This window comes from Dermacentor andersoni, unplaced genomic scaffold (assembly GCF_023375885.2).
Source record: "Dermacentor andersoni unplaced genomic scaffold, qqDerAnde1_hic_scaffold ctg00000041.1, whole genome shotgun sequence".
Lineage (NCBI taxonomy): Eukaryota > Metazoa > Arthropoda > Arachnida > Ixodida > Ixodidae > Dermacentor > Dermacentor andersoni.
This window is the reverse complement of record NW_027314754.1, coordinates 4,901,106-4,923,746: the sequence shown is the minus strand read 5'-3', so window position 1 is coordinate 4,923,746 and position 22,641 is coordinate 4,901,106. Positions and strand designations below refer to the sequence as shown.

The window sequence follows — 22,641 nt, the reverse complement described above, 5'->3', positions numbered from 1 at the left end:
GCTCATGAGCTAGAATCGTGATATCTGCCACAGGCAACTTTAAAGATTTTGAAAGTGTTCGCTGAAACACCCTGTATTTATCACCCAATTAATATATGAGTAGAATGGCGCTTACGGGTTGGAGGCTTTACCTGCTTCTCTACCTAGAGGTGAAAGGAAACTCAAAATAGGATTTTGTGAAGAATACGTTTTTTTCGTTCTTCGTTTCCCAAAATACCATCAAGAGCTTACGAAAAAAATGAGTTCTTTTTTTCTATTACATTTTATAGGTCACAACGTGGCTTCGCCATCTTGAGATGGATGCATCAACACGTCGTAAAATAAACAAGCACATAGGAGCAAGGCTTGTATCTTTATTGTTGTCTGATGTCCATTTTGAAGGCTTGTAAGAAACGTGTTTAATAACCGATTTGTGTGTTCAAACGATCTTCGATATTCTTTTCTTTGGACTTTTACGAGACTTCTTCCTGGGCAAGTTCATTCCTGCGTTCCCGCACATTACTTCGTGTTTATATGTCCCGCTAATATAGTAAGCTAGCTTATCAGAGTTGCGCCATAACAGTCCTAGTGCGCTATTTGCGAGTGATCCAACTCCGACAGTATCTTCGCTCGGGTTGTCTCCTCTTACTTTCTTTACCTTATAGTAGACGTTTCCACTAAGGCCGACTTCAACTGTGAAAGTACAATTCTGTAATGCGACATAAAGAGGTTGTGAGTGGCATAAAGAGGGTAAAACTTGAAAAAGAAAATGTAAGGACTGAAAGAATAACTTTACAAAGGTAGTAGCAAGTATTGTGTTGAGAACCAACGACTAGGCTTAGTCAAGGTATTGCGATGCCTCACTCGGTGACATATGAGTACTCCATGATCAACGAGACGTTAGTGCTACGTTTCACGGAGACGAAGTGTTATCTGCCGTAACGTTCAGCAAAAACTGTTTGTCAAAATCTTTCGAAGGTATCATCCAGATTTTCTGTAATAATGTTTCTATAATACTGTGATGTGTTCCTTGTCAAAGTTACGTCCTACTTTGTAATTTAGGTGGCGCTCATACATAACTAATGCACTGGCATTTCCTTTGACGAAGAATGGAATCCAGTAAGGACTTGTCACTCCTGCATTATTACACAGCACTGGTTAGCTGTAACTTTATTGCAATTAGAAACCTATGTTAAACACGTACCGGGTCCGTTATGAAAGTAATGCGCATGATTTTATTATGGCGCTACTATCCGTGGCAGCGCGGTAAAACCGGTCGGGGAATGTGGCAAGTGTTCTACCCTATACATGCCCGCATTTGCGGTACATGGGATTGTGAATGAAGCTCTGCAAATGCGCAAGGCCTGCACGAAGCTTGTGCCGAAAGTGCTGACGGAAAATGAGAAATAACTTCGGGTTTTGCGCTGTCAAGAATTGTTGGATTTGCTTCACTTCCTAACTCTGTCGTAACCGGTGTTTGTACCGCAGGGAGAAACTCTCAACTCAGCTTTTTACCTGGAGGTGCTCAAGAGATTGAAACGCCGGGTCGCGCGCGTGAGGGCTGACATCAAAGCCACAGGCAAGCTCCACCATGACAATGTCCCTAGTCACACGTCCTTCGTCGTTACGAACTTCCTGGGCCCTAGCAACACCCCGGTGGTTCCGCTTACAGTCACAACTTGGCTCCGCGCGACTTTCTTTTTTGTTTCCCCGACTGAAGAGAGCGCTGAAAGGAAAGGATTGGGAGACCATGGAAAACATCCAAAAGCATGTTACAGCGTTCCTGAGAGACATTCTCGTCGAGGACCTTCAGGGTGCTTTCCAGGGGTGGCAGATACGTCTCCGCAAGTCTATTGATGCAGGGGGAGAGCATTTTGGAGAATTTTACCCATTTACACAGGTCCGGTCAACAAATTTATTTTTCCCAGAAAGTGCGAATTACTTTCATAATGGACCCTGTATATCTCGAAGCTGGTGTCAAGCAGATGATTCTTGATTAATTTAGACAACTTCATTACTGCTTGAATTCATCTCCGAAATTGGGACATATGCTTTAAACGTGCTAGGCGCAAGTTCAGCTAGCAAAAATTTGTTAATTAGCCATCACCACTCCTGCAATTTATCTCGCGAGTCATGTCTGCTAAATTAAGCAACCTTTTAATGCCACAGATGTGAGATATCTAGCACGGGAGCTTCACAACTTATTTTCTATCCCCCAAGTTTCGCCCGGTCTGGTTATTAGTGCACAATTATCTTTCACCGTCGCTTTTCGCACCTGCTCTCCATCTCTCCAATTACAGTAAAACCGCACTATTACAACGTTTGTGGGGGAGCTGCATTTACTTCGTTATAATGACCGTCCACCCTCACAGTTGAAATTAGCCGCCGTTAAAGGTGCCTGTGTACTGTTAGTAACCGCTGGGTAAGTCAATGCAAAAGCCCGCATTGCACTGCCGAGGGGCCTCGAAATAGTTGCTTTTTTGTTGTCTTCGCCGGTGAGATGACTGCTTTCTCTAATGCAGATGTGAAGGCTAATCCATCTTCGCCAAATCCGTGCGCGCTCAAGAAGTGGCGTAACTGTCCTAAAATGTTTCGTTAGTGTGTAGTCGGAAGGCGGCAGGCATATGATTTCCTAGATTACTCGCCGCCGTACGCATTTTCCAGTCACTTCTAAACAACACAACAAAACTTGTATAATCTAGCATCGTAGGCTAGGAGTGCTCCGCAGACAAGTTCGAGAAATTGCTGATAATATGAACCTTGGTCGTAGTTTCTAACAATCTATTTTATGTTTATGTTCTTAATGTCACATCTATACGTCGCGACTAACGTAACCAATTCCGGCAATAATGGAAGCACGATTTTGACAAAGCAAACGTTGAGGAGTGATAGGAGTAATATAATAATAATAATAATTGTGGGGTTTTACGTGCCAAAACCACTTTCTGATTATGAGGCACGCCGTAGTGGAGGACTCCGGAAATTTCGACCACCTGGGGTTCTTTAACGTGCACCTAAATCTAAGCACACGGGTGTTTTCGCATTTCGCCCCCATCGAAATGCGGCCGCCGTGGCCGGGATTCGATCCCGCGACCTCGTGCTCAGCAGCCCAACACCCCAAGAGTGATAGGAGTGAAAAATTAGACGAATTGTTATAAAATGCGCTATCTTGGCTGCTTATCCGCAACAAATTATCTTGGGCGCGCTTAGACGGCAAAGCAAATCCTGCTCACCCGCGAGGCGGTTCAGGGTTTTAAAGCGGTGAGGGGCACACAAGGCACCGGACACTGCAGAAAGTTCCTCGTAAAGAACTTTGCCATAGTAGAGGGTGGGCTAAATGACATCCTAAACAGGAACGGTACAGGACTAGCCCAGAACTTGGCGAAGGGGCTAGACGACTTGCGTGACCTGTCCGCTCAAGTGCAGATCGTGGTGTGCCCGGTGTCTGAGGTGCCTGTACGTGAAAGTTACGTAGAAAGAGCCGTAGTGGCTGCTAATAGAGAGTTCTAGATTAGCGGACGCAAGCGGCTTGCGAAAGCAAGAAATAGGGGCCACGATACTGCACATGCGCAGACACCCACGTCTGGGTCTGTGCGCGCGCAGTACCGTGGCCCCTAGTTCTTGCGTACGCAAGCCACTTGCGTCCTCTAATCTAAAACTCTCTAATGAGGCGATACGGAAAATGAGCCGAGAGAAAGGTTTCGAGGTTGTCGAATTAAACAGGGAAGTGAGAAGCTTTGGCAATTTTGAACGAGACTGGATCCACTTCAATCACAGGCTTTGACGAAAAGTGAGCTGGCGACTTGCTGGTCGCGCTGTTGCTTTTTTAGGGGGCCCACGGGCGCTCAGGAAGCCAGAGTAGGTAGTAACGAGGAAGGTCCCCAAGGAGAATGTCAGGATAGCATCGTCGTCAATAACAGAAAAAGGAGGAAAACAAGAAAGAGAGGTCGCCATGCAATAGGCTACGTAAACATGCAGGGCGGCAGAAGAAAGGAAAAGAGGGCAGAGATTGAGGAGCAGTTAAATAGAGAACAGATAGTGTTGTATGCGGTTACAGAAACGCACCTGAAAGACTCGGAAGAGTTGCCAGTGATTGAAACTTACGTTTGGGAAAGGTGCAACAGAACTAAATTGGAAAGAAAGGGAGGGGGGAGTTGGAATGCTCATCCATCAGGGAGCTAAATGGAAAACAGTAAATTCAAAATATCAAGAGCATCTTTGGTTATTAGGTACAATGAGTGGAAAGAAAACATGGCTGGGCGTAAAGTATTTGTGGACCGGAAACATTTGCCCAAATACGAATCAAGAGTTAGTGGAATGCCTAAGTGCTGATATTAAGGGTTTCGGTACTCATGACGAAACTATCCTATCAGCTGACATGAATGTCCACATACAGGATATAGATGGCTATACCGGCAACAACGGGAAGTCAATGCTAGATCTTTGTGAGCAACATAACGTCGTTATTGTGAATACATGGCTTAATTGTGAAGGGCAGATCACGTGGGAAGTGGGAAACTGGCAGTCGACCATTGATTACTGTCTGACGACAGAATGAATTCATAATAAGTTGAGAGAAATGGTCATTGACGAAGAAGCGTATAGCAGCATTGTGAGTGACCATAAACGCATCATTTTGAAGATGGGATATGTAGTTGCGAAAGAGAGTAAGGAGTGCCAAATGGCTAGTCGAAATTTGAACGCTGGACAAATAACAGATATAGTCACAAGAGCCGAGGAAGAACTTGGCAAATGGGCAAGTAAAAAGTGCAAATATAGTGAGCTTCTCAGAGTAATGACGACAGAAATACTGAAAGAGAGTCAACAACATTTAAAGAGGTAAGACTCAATGAAAGCGCCTTTTTGAGACAAGGGCAACAAGGTCAAGATTCGGACAAATTACGGCACGCAAAAGCAAGCATTCATAGTTGCTGATTTTATGAATCCTCACCCTTTGTGTATGTACCCCTTTTGTGTACCCTGCTTACCCTGTTTGCTTGAGTGTTTTTTGCAGTGGCAACGGGTCGGGGAAGGGGACTGACACTTAATCAGGCATTCGTGCCTTTTTTCAGCCACTTTCACAGAGATTCTTTGTATTTTTCTGCTAAAGTAAACATTTCTTAATTCATGTTCGCTGGGAAGGAAAAGAGGAACCGAAAAGCTAGTGGAACAGGGAGATATGAGAAGCGATCGCCGAACGACACAAAGCATCGCGAGAGCACAGGCAGGCAAAAAAAAAAAGCGCACTTGCCGCAGGATCAAGTAGCCAGTAAATGGGAAATATACCGGGACAAAAGATATGTGGTTCAAATACTGGTGCAAACTAAGATAAAAAGTGAAAGTAAACGTTGGCTTTCCGAAATACGTGACAAAAAGAAGGCCGCACTTGAATATTTTGGAACCAGATAAAGTTATTAGGCAGGAAGTCAGCAACAATAAAACCACATATCCTAGACGAAGATGGAAACATACTTCAAGGGAAAGCGGCATTAAATTACACCCGAAAAATAACAGCTGAATCTTTACACCGCAATGACGAGGTTGTATTTGAAAAGAAAAAAAAATAGCATGATAGAGAACCAGACGGAAAAGGAGCCGGTGCTGACAAATTTAAACTGGAAGAAAGCGGAAGAGAAAATTCCTAAGCGCACAGCCACAGGGCTCGACGAGGTTCCCGTTAGGCTTTATAATAAGCTAGGACCAACAATTAAGGAAGCTCCGGCGAAAGCAGTAGAAAAAACTTTAAAAGATGGACGAATGCAAGACAGCTGGCGGCAACGTAGAATGAATTTAATTTATATTGGTAAGGGGAAGAAAGAATACATTCACTCGTATAGACCGTTGACCATTACATCGGTAGTATACAGGCTAGCAATGCAGGCAATAAAGTTAAAGCTGCAAGCATGGGCAGAGAATAATAGCATCTTGGTAGAACTTCAGAATGGCTTCAGAATAGGTAGGCGATTGGTTGATAACTTATTTGTTCTTACTCAGCTTACGGAATTATCAAGAGTAGAAAGTAGACCGTTAGATGTGGCCTTTTTCGACATTACAGGGGGGCTATTCTGTAAGAGTCCACCTACTGGACTTTCTATTTCGTCCGCTGCTGATTGGCTAGTGCCGCTCGTAATCTCCTCTTTCATACAGCCGCATCCAATCGGCAGCGGCCGAAATGCACAGTCCACTAGGTGGACTCTTACAGACTACCCACCCCAGGAGCGTATGACAACGTAGAGCGCAACATTTTGTGGTATATTCTGGAATCGGAAGGCTTAGGCGACGATTTCCTGCAGCGTTGGAGAGAGATTTACCTAGAAAAATCCGTTTTCGTTGAATGGGAAGGGATGAAGAGCGAGGAGAAAGTTAATATCAACAAGGGGCTGAGGCAGGGGTGCCCTTTATCCCCGCTGCTGTTTATGATGTACAGCATGAGAATGGAGAGGGCGCTAGAAGGAAGTAATATCGGGTTCAATCTTACATACAAACAGGCGGGTATAGTAGTAGAGCAGAAGCTTCCAGGTTTATTTTATGCGGACGACATTGTGTTGCTAGCTAACAGCAAAGGGACTTGCGACGTCTGGCTAATATCTGTGGACAGGAAGGCGAGAATTTAGGTTTGAAATTAGCATTAGAAAATCACGTGTTTGGTATTCAATGAAAACAGTGAACAGACATTGACAATACAGGGCTAAGAAATACCTCGGATAAAACAATGTAAATACTTTGGTATATGGATAAACGAAAGCAATAGATATATAGAAACACAAGAAAAAAACAATAACAGTAACGGGGAAGAGAAACGCAGCCATAATAAGACACAGAGCGCTATGGGGATACAATAGGTCCGATGTGCTCCGGGGTATGTGGAAAGGTGTAATGGTTCCAGGACTTACTTTAAGAAATGCGGTTGTTTGCTTGAAATCAGGGGTACAATCAGGACTCGATGGTAATCAAATGTCAATGGGACGGCTCGCATTGGGGGCTCACGGGAAGACTACAATTGAAGCTGTACAGGGTGACATAATGAAGAACGACTGACAAATATGGAAGAAACTAAATGGGAAACTAAAAAAGGAAAAACATTGACTCACGGCGGAGGAAAAGAACTAGGAAGCTAACCCACGAGTATGCAACCGGCATGGCCAGCAACATGTGGCAACAAAGAAGGTCAAGCGGAAAGTCAGAGAGGCTGAGATAATCTCATGGGAGGGGGCGGCGATGAAAAATGAATCTGCTATATGGAACTACTTAAGAGGAAAAAAACGAAATCAGGAAAGAAAAAATTTATGATAACTCAAAGAGAAGCTCATTACCTTTGGAAGCGAGATCAGGATGCCTTAGAACACGCACCTATAAAGCGATATATAAGAAGGAAGAAGAAGCATGTGCGTGCTGCGGTAAAGCTAGGGAAACGACGGAGCATGTTTTATTACAATGTGAACGTGTATGTCCAGCGGTAGATTTGGGCACCACTGGACTTGAAGGACTTGGGTTCAGCGAGAGCAGTGAGGAAGTAAACATTTCTGCAATAGAGATTAAGAGGCGATTGGAAGATTGGTGGAAGAAAATTTGGTTTATAGGAGTTCATCATGGTTTTAGATCTTTTCTTTTTCTTTTTTATCCTAGGTAGGACATTAGGCAGTATAATATCAATAGCTTGGTGGCGCAACCCACCGCCCCCGTCCAAAGGCAACGCGCATATCCATCGATCTATCCGTCCGTCCATCCGTCCCCATTCATATCCTCCCACCCACCCACCCTACCCACATGCCCACCCATCCATATGGCTCCTGCGCATGCAAATCAGCAGTCCCCTTCTGAACTCATGCGTCCGGCCAAGTATTGCCGTTTCGTGCGCACGCGCTACGCTACGTACTCGCGACCTGGCGCGCTGCGGACGTAGGTGGTTGGGGACACCCAACTAAGACTGTCTGTTGACTTGCGCTCTCAAAGCTCTGTGTGAAGGCATGAGAAACTAAAGTTTCGGCCGTGCTGTACAAGCGACGAATACCTAGAACACTTCAAGGCAAGATAAGACATTGTTAGTTTGAAGCCTGAGTTTGACTGCATGCAGAGTACATGTACCGTTTCTATTCCTTTAGTGCCTACGCTGGTGCAGTATGAAAAATAAATTGTACTGAGCTCTAATAAGGAATTTTGATAGGTTAATGCCTCTGTGAGTGTTTATTTAACTGCTGAAACTGTTTTTCTTGTGCATGGATGAGTAAAAAACGTTGAGTAAACCATGGAGCAACAAGATTCACAGGCAGTTAAAGTACTGCCTATTGTGAAATTTGAGCACAGCTCTATACGTGTTTTCATTTTGCATGTCAATATTTTGTACTATTATATAGGTACACAGTTTATATTAGGAAGCGAACGCTGTGAGTATAGCGTAGCGCAAGGCAATCTGTCTTGTGCAGCACATTGCAAACGGAACGAAATGGGGCGCGACTACCCCGCTAATCGAGAAATCGCGAGAGGCAGCGTGTGGGTGACGCTTGGGTGCGATTCACAGCAGCCGCGGCAGACAGATCACCGCTCATGCGGCGCTTTATATCTATACAGACGACGCGCACTACTGAGTCGCGATATCGTAGCCATCGTCGCCGCACTACGCTTTTCTTATCATGCTTTCGTTGCACCTACGACGAGAGCGGCCCTTCATCGTGGGGTAGTCCTGCCACCAGGATCAGCGGCGACAATACCCAAGGGAGCGTCACATCGAGCCTTAAGGCGATTCGGTCGTTACATCGAGCGTCACATTCGGCGTCACATCAAGCCATGAGAGCGATATTATGCACGACGCCGTCGAGCGACGTAACGGGCCGTCACTTGAACAGATCGCTCGGTCTTGTCGCTCGATCGCTCGGTCCTGGAAATCTAGAACTCGTCGCTCGTCGCCTGGCAGTGCTATGAGCGACGAGCCAACAGCGCGAAGCCGGAACTGGATGTACATCACTGAAGTACTACCGGTTGTCGCATGGAACGAGCAAACGATTGCATATTATACGCGCAAGGATAAGAACCTACTGCAAGACGTTCAGAAATACTTTATGCTGCGTTTTACAGTAACACACGTCAACTTGAATAAATCAAGCGCGCGCTACGCCAGTTTCTACGCGAATTTGCTGGCCTCATGCCGGCAACACGAAGGAGACGTCGTCGCTCGCAGGGGGTACAACTTGTAAGTGACGTGCGGACGCGACAACCATGTCGCTGGTCGCGGTTGCACGCAAGATAGCTTGTATGGGGTTTATACTTTACTCGTAGCCGTTCGCCATCGCCCCTTGCAGGAGCAGTGATCCCCGTCACACAGGCTGGTACCACGAACTGACCTCAACAGCTGACGTTGAGGTCAGTTGAGGACAGCTGAGCCTTCACCATCCCCCGCTGCCCTGCAATCCGTCCCCTCCCCCTTCGGAAGCGCAGATGAGATGGCCCACGCGGCTGTAGATGCCATGGCCGCCGGCAACGCAGCGCGTGCGCAGGCCGTTTCCCCTGCCCTGCTCCTCCGCTTTCCGCCGCATGCTTTCACTGTAGCCTCGTCCTCCGTTTTCCCCCTAGCGTGTTTTCGCTCTCCCCCCCCCCCCCCTCCCGCGAGAGCAAAGAGAGCTCTCGCAGCGATGAGAGCAGAGCATGGGTAGAACCGATGCAGTCGCGAAACAAGTGAATAACAGCCTTTCCACTCTTCGCTCGCAGTTCCCATACATATACAAGGGGCGGGGGGGGGGGGGGATAGGGAAAAGGTGACGTGAGAAGGCAAGGAAACGTAGTAAAAACTTAAGTTCAAGGTACGGTATTTCTGAAAAATAAAACCTTGGAAATACGTCTAGCGGACAACTTACGCAGGGCGTGCAGAACCAAAGCCACATTAATTAAAGTGCACCGCAGGGTCTAGCAGTCGCACGTTAAATCAACACCTATGTGCCCGCAGCGATAGCTTTGCGGCCATGACATTGCTCGAGGTCGCGGATTTGACCTAGGGAGCCGCATTTTGACGGGGGCGAAACAAAAAATGCTCGCGCACTTTGATTTAGGGACACGGTAAAGAACACCACGGTGCCAAGATTAATCCGAATTGACAAACTACGGCCGGCCTCATAATACAGTTGTGGTTTTGGCACGTACCAGCCCCATAATCCAATTCAAGTTTAATGCTTCTGCCACTATGCGATGTGCCATGTGAGGCAATGACAATGCTCAACCCTCTCAGAGATTATGAAACAGGGCGCACAACAACGCCTCATGCAAATACCTCTCCCTCTGTGTTCGGTGTACCACGCAGACAAACAGCAGTGGTGCACACAAGGTTACGTTTAACATCAACTCGCCATTCTCGTGTTGACAAAATATTGAAGAAATTAAACATTCGCCGTGAACATCACAGCTAATTATCTTCAATCAAAGCAAACCGCACAGAAAGCTTCGCTTACATCGATTCTCACAGTGCGTGGGATCTGCATAATTTTTGTAATAGAAGGGCGTCTCAACACTGAAAGTTTGGCTATCGCTGTTTAGATAGCCACTTTAAAATAAGTTTAGGGTTTGTTGTAAAAAAAGTAAGTACCAAAAGTGCATACTCATACCTTGTTAACAGTTTCGCCATCAACATATTCTTCCCGTTTCATATCATCCAGATTCCACTCAGCCGTCGTGGCATTATTTAGAATAAAGGTGGTGGTATAATTTTGTCCATCTTTATGCAACACTGTGACGTTGATGGTGAAGTTAATGGGAGTAAATAAGCTGCAGTAAAAGTACCACTGGTAGAGGTGCTTGCAGTTGGGATAATCAGATTCGTTTATCCGATTGCAACCATTCTTGTACTGCATCTCTCCTACCGTCACACTTAATGGACGCCTGAAAAGCGAAGTGTAAAGTACATAATTTCAATACCAAAGGCATTCAATGCAGAAGTGCGCGCTTGACGAGCATTCACGGGCACGTGGTGATATTTGCAGTGGGGTAGCATAAGTGAAGACAATGACAAAATTTTCCAGTGCACATCATCGTAACTCAAGTGACCGGACGTGTTTGGATCGACAGGAGAAGTGAAGAAACAAAGAGACAAGCAAGCGCAACCGTTGGCATATTTCAACGGAGACCTAAAACCGCAAACACAGGAATACAGGTACGTGGCTGAAAAACAGAAATGCATAGGAAGACCTTAGTCCCTTGAAAATTTTCTATTTGATATAACCGATCCTAGGAAATGACACCATCCGGTGTACAGCTGTTGGGAAAGGATATCGTCGGTAATATTGAGCAAAACAATTCTAATTTTTTTCCGTAAGAAGTAATTGTGACACAGATAGTAAACTTGAAGCGTGTAGGAAAAGCAGTAATGACAGGACAGACACGGGCAAGCGCTGTCCAATCACCACTGCTTTTCTTCGCACCTGAAATTGACTAATTATGAACTACCAAGTAGTGTGCTTCCAAGTAGTGCCTAGTTCCATAAAGTTGGACAGATTGGACACTTTCCTATACGTTTATTTGAAAAGTAAATTACTTGCGAAATATTTGTTGAACTATGTGGCGAGCGTAAATTTAAATAAGGCAGAAGCAGTATGTGCACATACCACTAAATTAATCGTTTAGGCGTCTGTGTCTACTCCTTGTCCCCGATCTAAATTTCTACTGGAAATAATTCTGCACAGTGCGTACTAAACGCAGGGGATGCTACAATTTCGTTATCTCGCGCATATTTCACAAGCTTAATTTTCAAGCCCAACTATAGGCTTGCAATGATTGTTGAATGGTCTCATTCAAACCATGTAGTTATCTTTTCCGCCAAAACTAAATTCATGATATCTCACATGACTCAAAGAATACCGGCCTTCATACCTGAGATGTGCTCTAGGTAATTATCATATTCACATTTCCCGCTGTGTCCAATTTTTAGGCATCATTTAGACTAAAGGTTTTTGCAAGACATTTCCTTCATCAAGCATAATCCAGAATTTCGTATTAGACCTAAAATCACATCAAGATGAAGCAATGTTTTCGAGTTTTGCTACGGTGTGTGCTACCATCTACTTCGAGTAAATTGGTGTGGGTTATTTAGTACGTACAGTTTCTTCGTTAGCATGTTGGCTGTAGACCGGAATAATTTGCACGATATTGGTGAGAAGTCAAGGACGCCGCATGCCACCGACAGTCTTGCGCGACGAGAGACCGAGGAAGCCACAGCGGCCACGAGCGCCGACAGGCACAGCAGGACGGACGGACGGACGGACGGACGGACGGACGGACGGACGGACGGACGGACGGACAGACGGACAGACGGACAGACAGACAGACAGACAGACAGACAGACAGACAGACAGAGAGAGAGAGAGAGAGAGAGAGAGAGAGAGAGAGAGAGAGACGGTGGCACCCGTACGCGCGCGTTACGCGGCTGCCCCTCCGGCGACAAACCGTCTTGCCCTGCGGCGTCGCGTTGCCGTATGTGCTCCGTCGAGGCGCGCTGGTGACGTGGTGTCGCAGCCAAAGGGAGTTTAAGTGCCGTTTCGCTGCTACAGACGCCGGCTTTTTCGCTCAATAGGCCATTTGATGCTCTCGCATCAAAACATTAAGCCGCACTTCCGGTTTCGATCTCTGCTATGGTTAATCACTTTTAAATAAGTTAAAATGTAAATGTATCTGCGTCATTGAAAAAGAAAATTTTCAGCAGGCTTATATGGGTGGTGGGGAGGGGGGGGGGGGGTTGGGTCGTGGTAAGTTTGGTACTACCAAAAGGGGTTAGCACTGCAAAAGTTTCAGAAACACTGCCTTACGGTATTTTAATGGGAAAATACATATCACTGTCACCTCTTGACTATTGAGCACATACAAAACCAAGCAATACGCGTTATTATCAGCAGTGGTTTTTACTCGAATGTAACCTCGTTATTTTGTCAAAACAACATCATTCAAGTAATGAAATCATTCAGCTATCACCTGAAAATCTGGTTCTATAAACTGGCTACTAAAGTGCTGCCATACCAAGTTGCTGATTCTGAGTTTACGAATAATACTAGTAAAGGTGCGTCTGCATGTAACTTGAATTTTATTTAGCCTAAAGTTAGCTCTGAATATGAAAAACTGATATCTTCATTGACGGCTTCACACAAATATAAGGAATATTTGACTTATTCCATAAATCATCTTTTAATCCATTTAAAGTCGGGCTGATAAATATTACCTGTATAAGTTAAGTACTATTCCTTCTTATTTTACCTTTAATATTAGTGTGCAGTGTGTTACCTTTCAATGCGATTAGTAATATTTGGACACTTCATACATTTCATGCGCTTTTTATTATAAATCTACATCTATCTCCGTGCCAACTGAATCGCTTTCACGTTAAGTGACATTAATTCGTCAGCCTTCATGTTTCAGTGAGGGACAAGCCACGCCAGAAAAGGGAAATTGTTCCAGGAAGAAGCGGACCGAGAACTTTATGCTTCCATCTATAGCTTGGATCTCTGTACCGGAACGTTATTATGCTTGTTAGTCTAAACATTTCAGCGGAAGGTTGTTCCCAAAAAAGTGCTATTTATCATCCAGTGTAGAAAACATTTTTTTTTCTCTGTTAGTGGATGAAATCCCTTTGACAAGCTACACTAACCTTCACTGTTACGTTTTTGTTACAAATTGATAATGCTTACCTTCCCCTGCGTACGTCGGAGAAACTCAATTCTTCTAAGCCCTCGCCTTTGTAAGTAGAAACATAATCCTCCGCTACTTGCGTCAAATTCACCTTCCTGCGGATTTCTGGAAGAAAATGCAATTTTGTTATGGGATGAACTTACTGTAGTCAATACGGCGATGACCTGTGCCTTGTCGACTGTAGGTCACCACCACTGTTGTTTGGACATTTGTCTTCATCTTAGCAGGCACTGGTCATGTAGGTTCTATTGTTTCCAATGCTGACTGCCTGTGTGGCTTGCGTTTCTTGGCTAAGAGGCTCACTGCTATTAAACGTTGGATAGCAAGTGCTGCAGGGAAGTATTTTGTGGTATTTCACAAGACACTGCACAGATTACGAAAAAAAAGCTTTCTTTTGGAGACGAAGAAGCCGAGTAGGACAGTCTTGCGAACATCGGCTCCCGCTTTCTAAAACGTTTTCGGCCAGATTTTTGACAGTTTCCGAGTGGATTTTGTTACCAACGGAAGCCTAAAGACGAGAGGACAACGCTGATACCAAGTTTTGGTCGGTGGGTGGACTTTTCGCCTCAGTGTTTTTCGCCCGAACGCGCGTTCACTTCTTGCTCTCCTCATCGAGAAGTCTATCGGCGCCGGCGTGGTCGGGACTCTACGCCGACACCACTGCATTGTTACCCTAGTGATCCGAAAATCCTGCAGCATGGAAATCTTCGTGGATGGGGAAACCATCACCGACGAAGAACTGAACGACGGTAGTTGGACCGCTCCCGACACGCAGCGGCGATATGCCCGACGCAAGACACTTCGAGACGCAGCCAGCCGCCGAAGGGAGCAAAGAGACGCCGAGTGAAACGCCAAGCAGCGCACCGAGATATCTCGCTCGCCCGCCGTCGTTACCGAAGAGAAGACCCCTACCGAAGCTCCCGGCCGAAGATTATAAGATCATCATTCGCCCACAGTGGGCGATCAACCTGCTATCTTACGGCCCAGCCAAGATTCTGCGTACAGTGTGTGCTGCCGCTCAAGCTAACCTGGATGAAGCGGTGCAAGAACATCAAGTCAGAGTACACCCTACCAGCAATACTGCGCTGATCAGCACCCCATCCAGGGTGAGAGCTGAAGCTTATTATAACATCAAATGCCTTAAAATTGAGCAACAGGAATGTGCCGTTTTTGCATACGCACCGGCCCCAGAAAATTCAGTGAAAGGCGTTATCTATTACGCTTACTCGGACGAGACTGATGCCGACATATTCAAGGAAATATGCGCGAGAAATCCAGGATTGGAAATCGCTGGAGCAAGAAGGCTACGATCAGATCCTCTCGCCATGTTGTGGTGAGCTTTTCCGGACAAACATTACCCAAGCACGTCCGCTTTTGGGCCTCAATCTTTAATGCGCATCCATTCCGCGGACAGACTGAAGCCTGCTTTAACTGTCGCCGGATTGGCCATCGCTCTGATGTCTGTCCGGACCCAAGACGACAACGATGCCGCCATTGCGGCGACGAAGAACATGAGACGCCGCCACGGGGAACTGTGGCAGCGTGCAAAGCGCGTTGCATCATCTGCCGTGGCGGTCACCCTACCGGCGCTCCCAGCTGCCGCTATCGCTTCTATCCACCTGCGCAGTGCAGACAACCAGCCGGGGAAGGAAAAAGAGGAAGCGCGACCACGTCGACGGCAGCAGGACCACCGGCGAGTGGCGCACAAAACGCATCTGGCGCCGGCACAGATGGCGGATCGAGCTACCGAGACGCCGTGCAGCACGGCCGCCCTTCCGTGCGCTCCGATCAGCGCGAAGCTTCAAATAGTAGAAGTGGCAGCAGGCAGCGCAGCCGGAGCAACAGCCAGCCTCGCAACCACTTCCACTCTAAAAACAACGCAGTGACCAGGGGGTGTCGTGGAAGGTCGCCTGGTCAGCCAATTCCGAGCCCAACTCTCCCCGCCTGCACGACCTGAACAGGATGCAAACCAGGTGAGGGAGGTCGCTGAAGAGATTAGAGCACTGAGACAACAGCTAGAAGCAGCCAATGCCAGAATCAGGGTCCTAGAAAGTAGGCAGCCAATTGGAGGCGCCTATATGACGCCGGCTGCACACGGAATAGTGGCCTGTGTTCGGAAAGATGAACTTGAATCGATGGAGGCAGAACCGACAAACAAACGCGAAGCGTCAGTGCGGGACACACCCAAGGAGTCCGAAGCCTCAAACCCTAAGGACAGAGTAGGTAAGTTAGAAGGAGCAATTGCTCAGCTAGCTGAGACAGTCTCCAATCACATAAAGTCTACCGCAGAATTTCAGCAGATGGTAGCCCACGAGCTTACCAGGATAGGCTCTGGGTATAGAGCCGAATGTACCCAGGGCCTTACACAAAGCCCGGAACACGAACGACTTGCCACCACAGTCACCTAAGTGCTCAGCACTAAGGGCTTCAAAATGACATCTGTATTGCCGGTAAGGGCAGAACCGTACACCAAAAAAGATGGCTGAAACTATTAAGATTATACAATGGAATTGCAGATCCTTTAAGCAAAAGCGTGCAGCACTGCAGTTCCAACTCGCTAGCTTTGATCCCAAGGTAGATGTTGTAGCCTTACAGGAAACAGGCACGCAAGTCAAAATTGCTGGGCTTACCACGTTCAATGAATTAACTGAAGCCGACAACAAACCTTCTACGGCAGTTGCGATACAACGCAACCTTACGGCAATGTAAATTGATCTGGAGGAAGACAAAATTCCTTACACGTTTGTACAGCTACTGCCTATAAAAAAGGAACACAGATGTGTATTCATCCTTTACTTGTACAGCTGCCCGAAAGATAAAAGCAACAGAGTTATTGCCCTCCTGAAAAAAGCATGGAAAGCCGCAGAGAAGGAACAACTCGTTGTTGTAGGAGATTTTAACACTCCGCACACAGTCTGGGGATACCAAACCTGCACAAGGAAAGGCAATGCGCTATATTCAGTGACAAGTGACTTGGAACTTACACTCATCACTGACACAGATAGGCCCACGCGTATCGGCAACAGTGTAAGCAGGAACACCACACCCGACTTATGCTTCCTCAAGAATGCCAATGGGGCTCTTTGGGATAACACCGAAACTAGTCTTGGGAGCGATCACTATCTCGTTGTTATCACTATCCCTTCCAAAGGGCATAAAAGAAAAACGAAGCTAACTCCACATACCAAATGCGATGTATTCCGAAACGTAGAAACCGCAAACAGCTCACCGATATAGCAGACCTCACTGCGTGGACGAATGCGCTTATCCAGGATGTGGACAATGCCACAACCATGGCACTGATAGAAGAGGAAGGCCCCGTGCCAGACTCAAAACTCCTAGGTCTATGGGAAAAGCATCAAGACCTTCAGCAGAGATGGCCAAAGAATAAGATCAACTGCACGCTGCGCCACGAATTCGCCTCCCCAGAGAGCGAGATTCAGGGCTACTCTAGCGAGCTCAGCACTATGCGATGGAACCAATTATGCGACAGCATGAATGGCCAGTTGAGCAAAAAGAACCCCTGGACCCTGCTTAAACACATGCTAGATCCACAACACTCTAAAAGTGCTGCTCATAAAAGAATTGAGAAAATCGTACACAGTTTCGTGGTCTTCATTCCTAAACCGGGCAAGTCACTCAGTCTAGAGAACCTCAGACCCATATCCCTTACCTCTTGTCTTGGTAAGGCTATGGAGCATGTGGTTCTCATCAGGCTGGTTGACAATGCCGAAACCAACCACCTCTTCCCAGAGACAATGATCGGCTTTCGATCCAAACTGTGCACCCAAGACATACTGTGGCAAGCACAAAATGATATCCTTAACCCAGCGCCTATACGCGCAACTCGAACAGTGTTAGCATTAGACATACACAAAGCGCTTGACAATGTCTCACATCGAGCCATTCTAGAAAACGTATCCAACATGAACGTAGGTAAGCGAACATATACCTATATTACCACATTCCTCAAGGGACGTATTGCCACCGTAAACATAGGCGATACTGAAAGCAAAACCATAGAGCTCGGCACTAGAGGTACATCACAGGGAGCAGTACTTTCTCCTTTCCTCATTAATACCACCATGAGTGGTTTATCCCGACAGCTCAAAGAGATTCCTCATATCAGGCACGCCATCTACGCCGATGACCTAACGATCTGGACGTGCACTGGGTCGGATGGAAAAATTTCAGAATCACTGCAGGCAGTGGCTGACGCAGTGCAGAAACACGCTCGCAACAATGGCCTCAGCTGTTCGCCGAAAAAATCAGAACTGCTTATAGTCCGGAACAAAAATCCCGCAAATCCGGCTGCCAATAGTCCCGCACACATTCAGGTGCAGGTAGCTGGACAACCGGTCCCACCCGTTCCTGAAATCAGAGTGTTAGGATTGTGGATCCAGCAAAACACGCACAACACAGAAGCCGTAGCAAGACTCCAAACTACAGCTGGGCAATTATAGAACCTTCTCAGGAGGGTCTCCAATTGACGACACGGAGTTAAGGAGAAAGATGCCTGCAGGCTCATCCAGGTTTTTTTTCTGAGCCGAGTGGCGTAGGTCTGCCCTTACCTGCATCTCAGGAAGAGGGACTTGGAACGGATTAACGGTCTAATCCGAACGTTATTCAAACAGGCTCTTGGTCTACCAAAATGGACTAATACGGATGCACTCTTGAGTCTAGGGGTGCATAATAACGTAGAGGAAATCATAGAGGCCCACAAATGGGCTCAAACAGTTCGATTATCCGGCACATACGCGGGACAGCGGATGCTCGACACCTTAGGGTATCATCCAGCCTTAGACATCCTGCAACGACAGAGTATACCTAACACTATCCGGACCAAGATCATTATCCCCCCGCTTCCGAAAAACATGAGCACTGAAAACAGCGGTAGACGCAAAGGTAGGGCGGCGGCACTTTGGTAATGCTACAAAAACCAACCCACCTTATACGTGGATGCTGCTCGCACCAGTGATGGTCGACACACCATAGCCGTCACTGCTGGCGACGGACACACCATCAGCTGTGCGACGATAAACACATCTTCCATTGTCGAGGTGGAAGAGGCCGCCATCGCCATGCGCACCTCCTTTCCGGGCACCAAGATTATTAGATCTGGCTCGAAAACAGCGATCCGTAACTACACCTCAGGTTTCATTTCCCCCTCGAGCATTCAGAATCATCAACAAAAACCTCAATCAATTGAAGTTGGTGTGGGTACCCGCTCATGCGGGCAACCCTGGCAATGAGGCCACCCACCTAGCCACCCGAGCAACTAGTAACCGGGAGGTGGGCTTGCACGACGGGGTTGACCGACATGAAGGTATCCACACCTTTAACGAAATGACCGTTTATTACCGTGAATCCAGGCGAATATATCCATCCCCGCACGAGACACTGACAAGAATACAGGCCACTAACCTCAGGAGAGTACAGACTAGATCTGTACTTAGTCTAAAAAGCTAGCTGCAATAACCGGTGGTGAATATCCACCAAAATGCAAACATTGTGACTGCCTTCTAGCGGACCAAGATCACATCTTGTGGGGATGCCAAAAGAACCCTCCCCCGAGAGAGAGAGAGAGAGAGAGAAAACTATTTGGTCCATTAAGGGTTTAGCATTCGGTCTTCACCTTCATCGCTGCAGACGCTTGACCTTCTTAGCAGGGTTGGGCCCCTAGTCCAGGGCTCCACTGAGCGCTCTTTAGGCGAGCTCCTTCACACGAAGAGTGGGAGTTGAAGACGAAAACTTCAAACCCGCAAGACCAGATACGGTTGGCGGAATGGGCTGATAGCGTCGCGGCGAAGCAGACGCCACGCTAGCCCACACCGATGGGAAAGAAAACTCCCCTCAACCTTAGCAATAAAAGTTTCTCTCTCTCTCTCTTTCTCTCTTGGAGACACAGAGGGAGGACGAAGAAGAAGTCGACTAGCGGTGGACGCGCTGACATCGGCATTGTCATCGTTCCTAAGGATTGATGAATCACCGCTGCGACATCCCTAAACAACCTTTATTTCACAACTTGCGTTGTTTTTCGGTGTCAATTGGCTGCGACTACATACTCTGTAAATTATATTCGTGCAAAAATTACTTGGCTCTTTGGGCGTGCGCATACGCGATGTAATTCCTATTCCCGACAGTGCTGTTGCAACGGATATTCAATTCGATTACATTTTTCCTAATAACGCAAAATTACATCCACACCGTATTCTAGACGGCATATTACAATATCATCTGAAGAACCTGCAAACAAACATTGTAATTGCGACAGATGCTTCACAATGTGAAGAAAATCAGGTGTAGGAATTTTTTCCCCGATTCTTGATTGGACATTTTCTCTTCTGCTGCCAGATTTCATACTGATCTTTTTAGCCGAATTCATGTCCGTGGTGCTGGCATTACGCAAATTAGGACCATCAATTACGTCAGCCGTGAGAGTCACTGATTCGTTTTCATTGTGCTCGTCCCTTACTGCTTCTCGTGAGTCTCGCGTGATGAGGACGTTTCAATCATTGGTACTTGGCTACTTGAGAAGCGTGCGTTTGATTTGGATGCCTGGCCCTAAAGGACTAATTATAAATGAAATCGCAGACTCTCTAGCCAAGGCATCAATAAGTGGCCTGATTCTCCCTGACTGCCCTTTGACTGCTCATGTTACTGCTGCTAGATTTCGCAGGTGTGTCATTATGCAGGCAGTATCGGGCTCCACAATTACCAACTCTGTGGATTACGGACATCTCCTACACCCTTGCCACAGATATTTTTGCCGAACACGGAAAACTGTAGCGTACAGGCGCGGCCGCTGTTAAGAGGTAACACCGCGCACGTGGCCGCGCTCTTCGGACCACCAAGCGGGCCCCGCGAGAAGTATTGCGGCGCAAGCGCAATCAGCACCAGAGGCGTCGTCTGCTACGGTTCCTCTCACTTCGCCACAAGCGCTCTGGTACAAAAGACTGCAGCCATGGTGCTCGAAAGGAAGGAGACTTTCATCTAAGCTTCATCTGCCGCCGTGGTCTGGGTTTCTTCGTATTTACCATATAATAAATCTGAAGCATAGATTTATAAGTATGCCTTCTTTGTCGTGTGATTTTTTACTTCCTTAGCAAGCGAATCCTGAAATCGACCCTCTGCGACAAAAGGTACCTTTTACATGTAAAAGGCGCAGTTAAAATTTTAGGTGTACAGCCCGCCTGCGTGCTTTGATAACTGATTTAGAATACTACCTGTTGACGCACCATTGCTACAGGGTTTGTGTACTCCAAAGCGCGCGCGCAATCTAGTAGCTTTCGCTGCTCGCGGCGAAGTGGGAGGAACCGTAGCAGACGACACGTAGCTAACTCCGTCTCTGGCACTGATTGCGCTTGCGCCGCAGTACTTCGCGCGGTGCCCGTCGTGGCCCCCCGCGAAGCGCGGTCACCCGCTCCGTGTTACCTTTACCAGTGGCCGCGCCTGTACATCACAAAGCTGCGCTGCCGTATACCTGCGTTGAAATTCTATCTCCACAGGCCTGGTCTGGTCCCCTCACCATTATGCTCATTTTGTAGCGAAGCGGAGACAATGAGCATTTCTTGTTGTCTTGCAGGCGTTTTTCTATTATAAAAAAACGACTACTCGAAATGCCGCTTCGCCCAATTGGTCCGAACTTATTAGTGCCTGTGATCCTATCTTTCGGAGCCTCCATTTTCGGGTTCAGTCGCAGAAATGTTTGCTTGGCAATCCAAAATTACTTCATTGAAACCAATCGATTTCCACGTTAGATTTATCGTTCTCCCTCCCCACCATAGCTTTCTTTTACTTCTTATACATTATATATTTTTTTCTCTTTTTTATATCCGGTTTTATTCTGATCATTTTTTTTGTCTCCAAACACAAAACTTTTACTTCTAAACTCCAATGTTCACATTGTTAACTCCCTTGTTATTATTATTATTATTTTTATGCACCTAATTTAACCACCCGATTCATGACCAATTGTGGGTATGTGCCACGGCCACTTAGGACAACAACAGCAACCACATCGGCTCCGGCTTTCATCCATGTTCTCGAGTGGTTCTCCCTGCGGAACCGAGTTATTTATGCTCTAATCGACGTCGTGAGTCAAGAGGACTCTGCCGATACCGGGTTTTCGTTGGTTGAAGGACTTTTCGCCGTTCTGTGAGTGTTTGAAACACGGCGAGGAGACGTGGGTAGGCTTTGGCCTACTCCCGTACATGTGGGACTTGGAACCCCGGATGGACGTTGTGGAAGGAGAAGAGATCACTCAAAATGAGGCAGCGACCCGGAATGGAAGGTGGTGGACGGCCGCCGGCCCGGCAAGCGCAGGGGAGAATATTCTTCGGCTCAAGACGGTAGAAATACCTGTGGCAGACGGAGGGACGGCGGCCGCACCACGCGGCGCGATACAACGCGTCACCGCTGCTTCGACGCTCTCTCGACGGCCGAGGGACACTTTCCGCATCATTGTCAGACCGCGGGACGGCCTCAATGTAAACAATGCCAGTAAAATACGCTTTGAGCAAGCCTTTAGCACCTTTGCATCTTTGGCACCTTTGGCTCCGGCCGTAATCGAAGAGGACACGATGTGTCCCAGTGGAGTCCAGAACATTTTTGTAGTGTGCACCCCGCACGAGAAAAACGCGGACTCGTTGACCCGAGTGCAGCAAATCGGGCTCGGCGAAGGCACGCTTTGGGTGGTGGCGTACATGGCCGCAACCGAGAATACGTGCAAGGGAGTCATAAGAGGAGTCGACGTGGAAGTCAGCGAGGCTCAACTCAGAGCGAGGATTGTAACCCATCGGAATCCGGGCGCTTTGGAGGTCAGACGGATCAAGAACAGCACGGCGATGGTGGCGCTTATCGAGGGCTCTTCGGGTGCCCAACTACGTGGCATGTGGCGCGAGCATATTTCGCTGCCCACTCTACAGACGCCACACGGAAGTCTGCTACGAGTGTGGAGGACTGGGACAGCGGGCTGACGTGTGTCCCAGCCCGGGAAGCAAGTGC

The 22,641-nt window shown here is 47.2% G+C and overlaps 1 pseudogene; it reads right to left on the bottom strand.

Annotated features, from left to right (window-relative positions):
* The window catches only part of LOC140214398 (uncharacterized), a 48,108-nt pseudogene extending 29,396 nt beyond the window's left edge, over positions 1–18,712 (bottom strand).
* Positions 18,713–22,641: the final 3,929 nt, after the last annotated feature.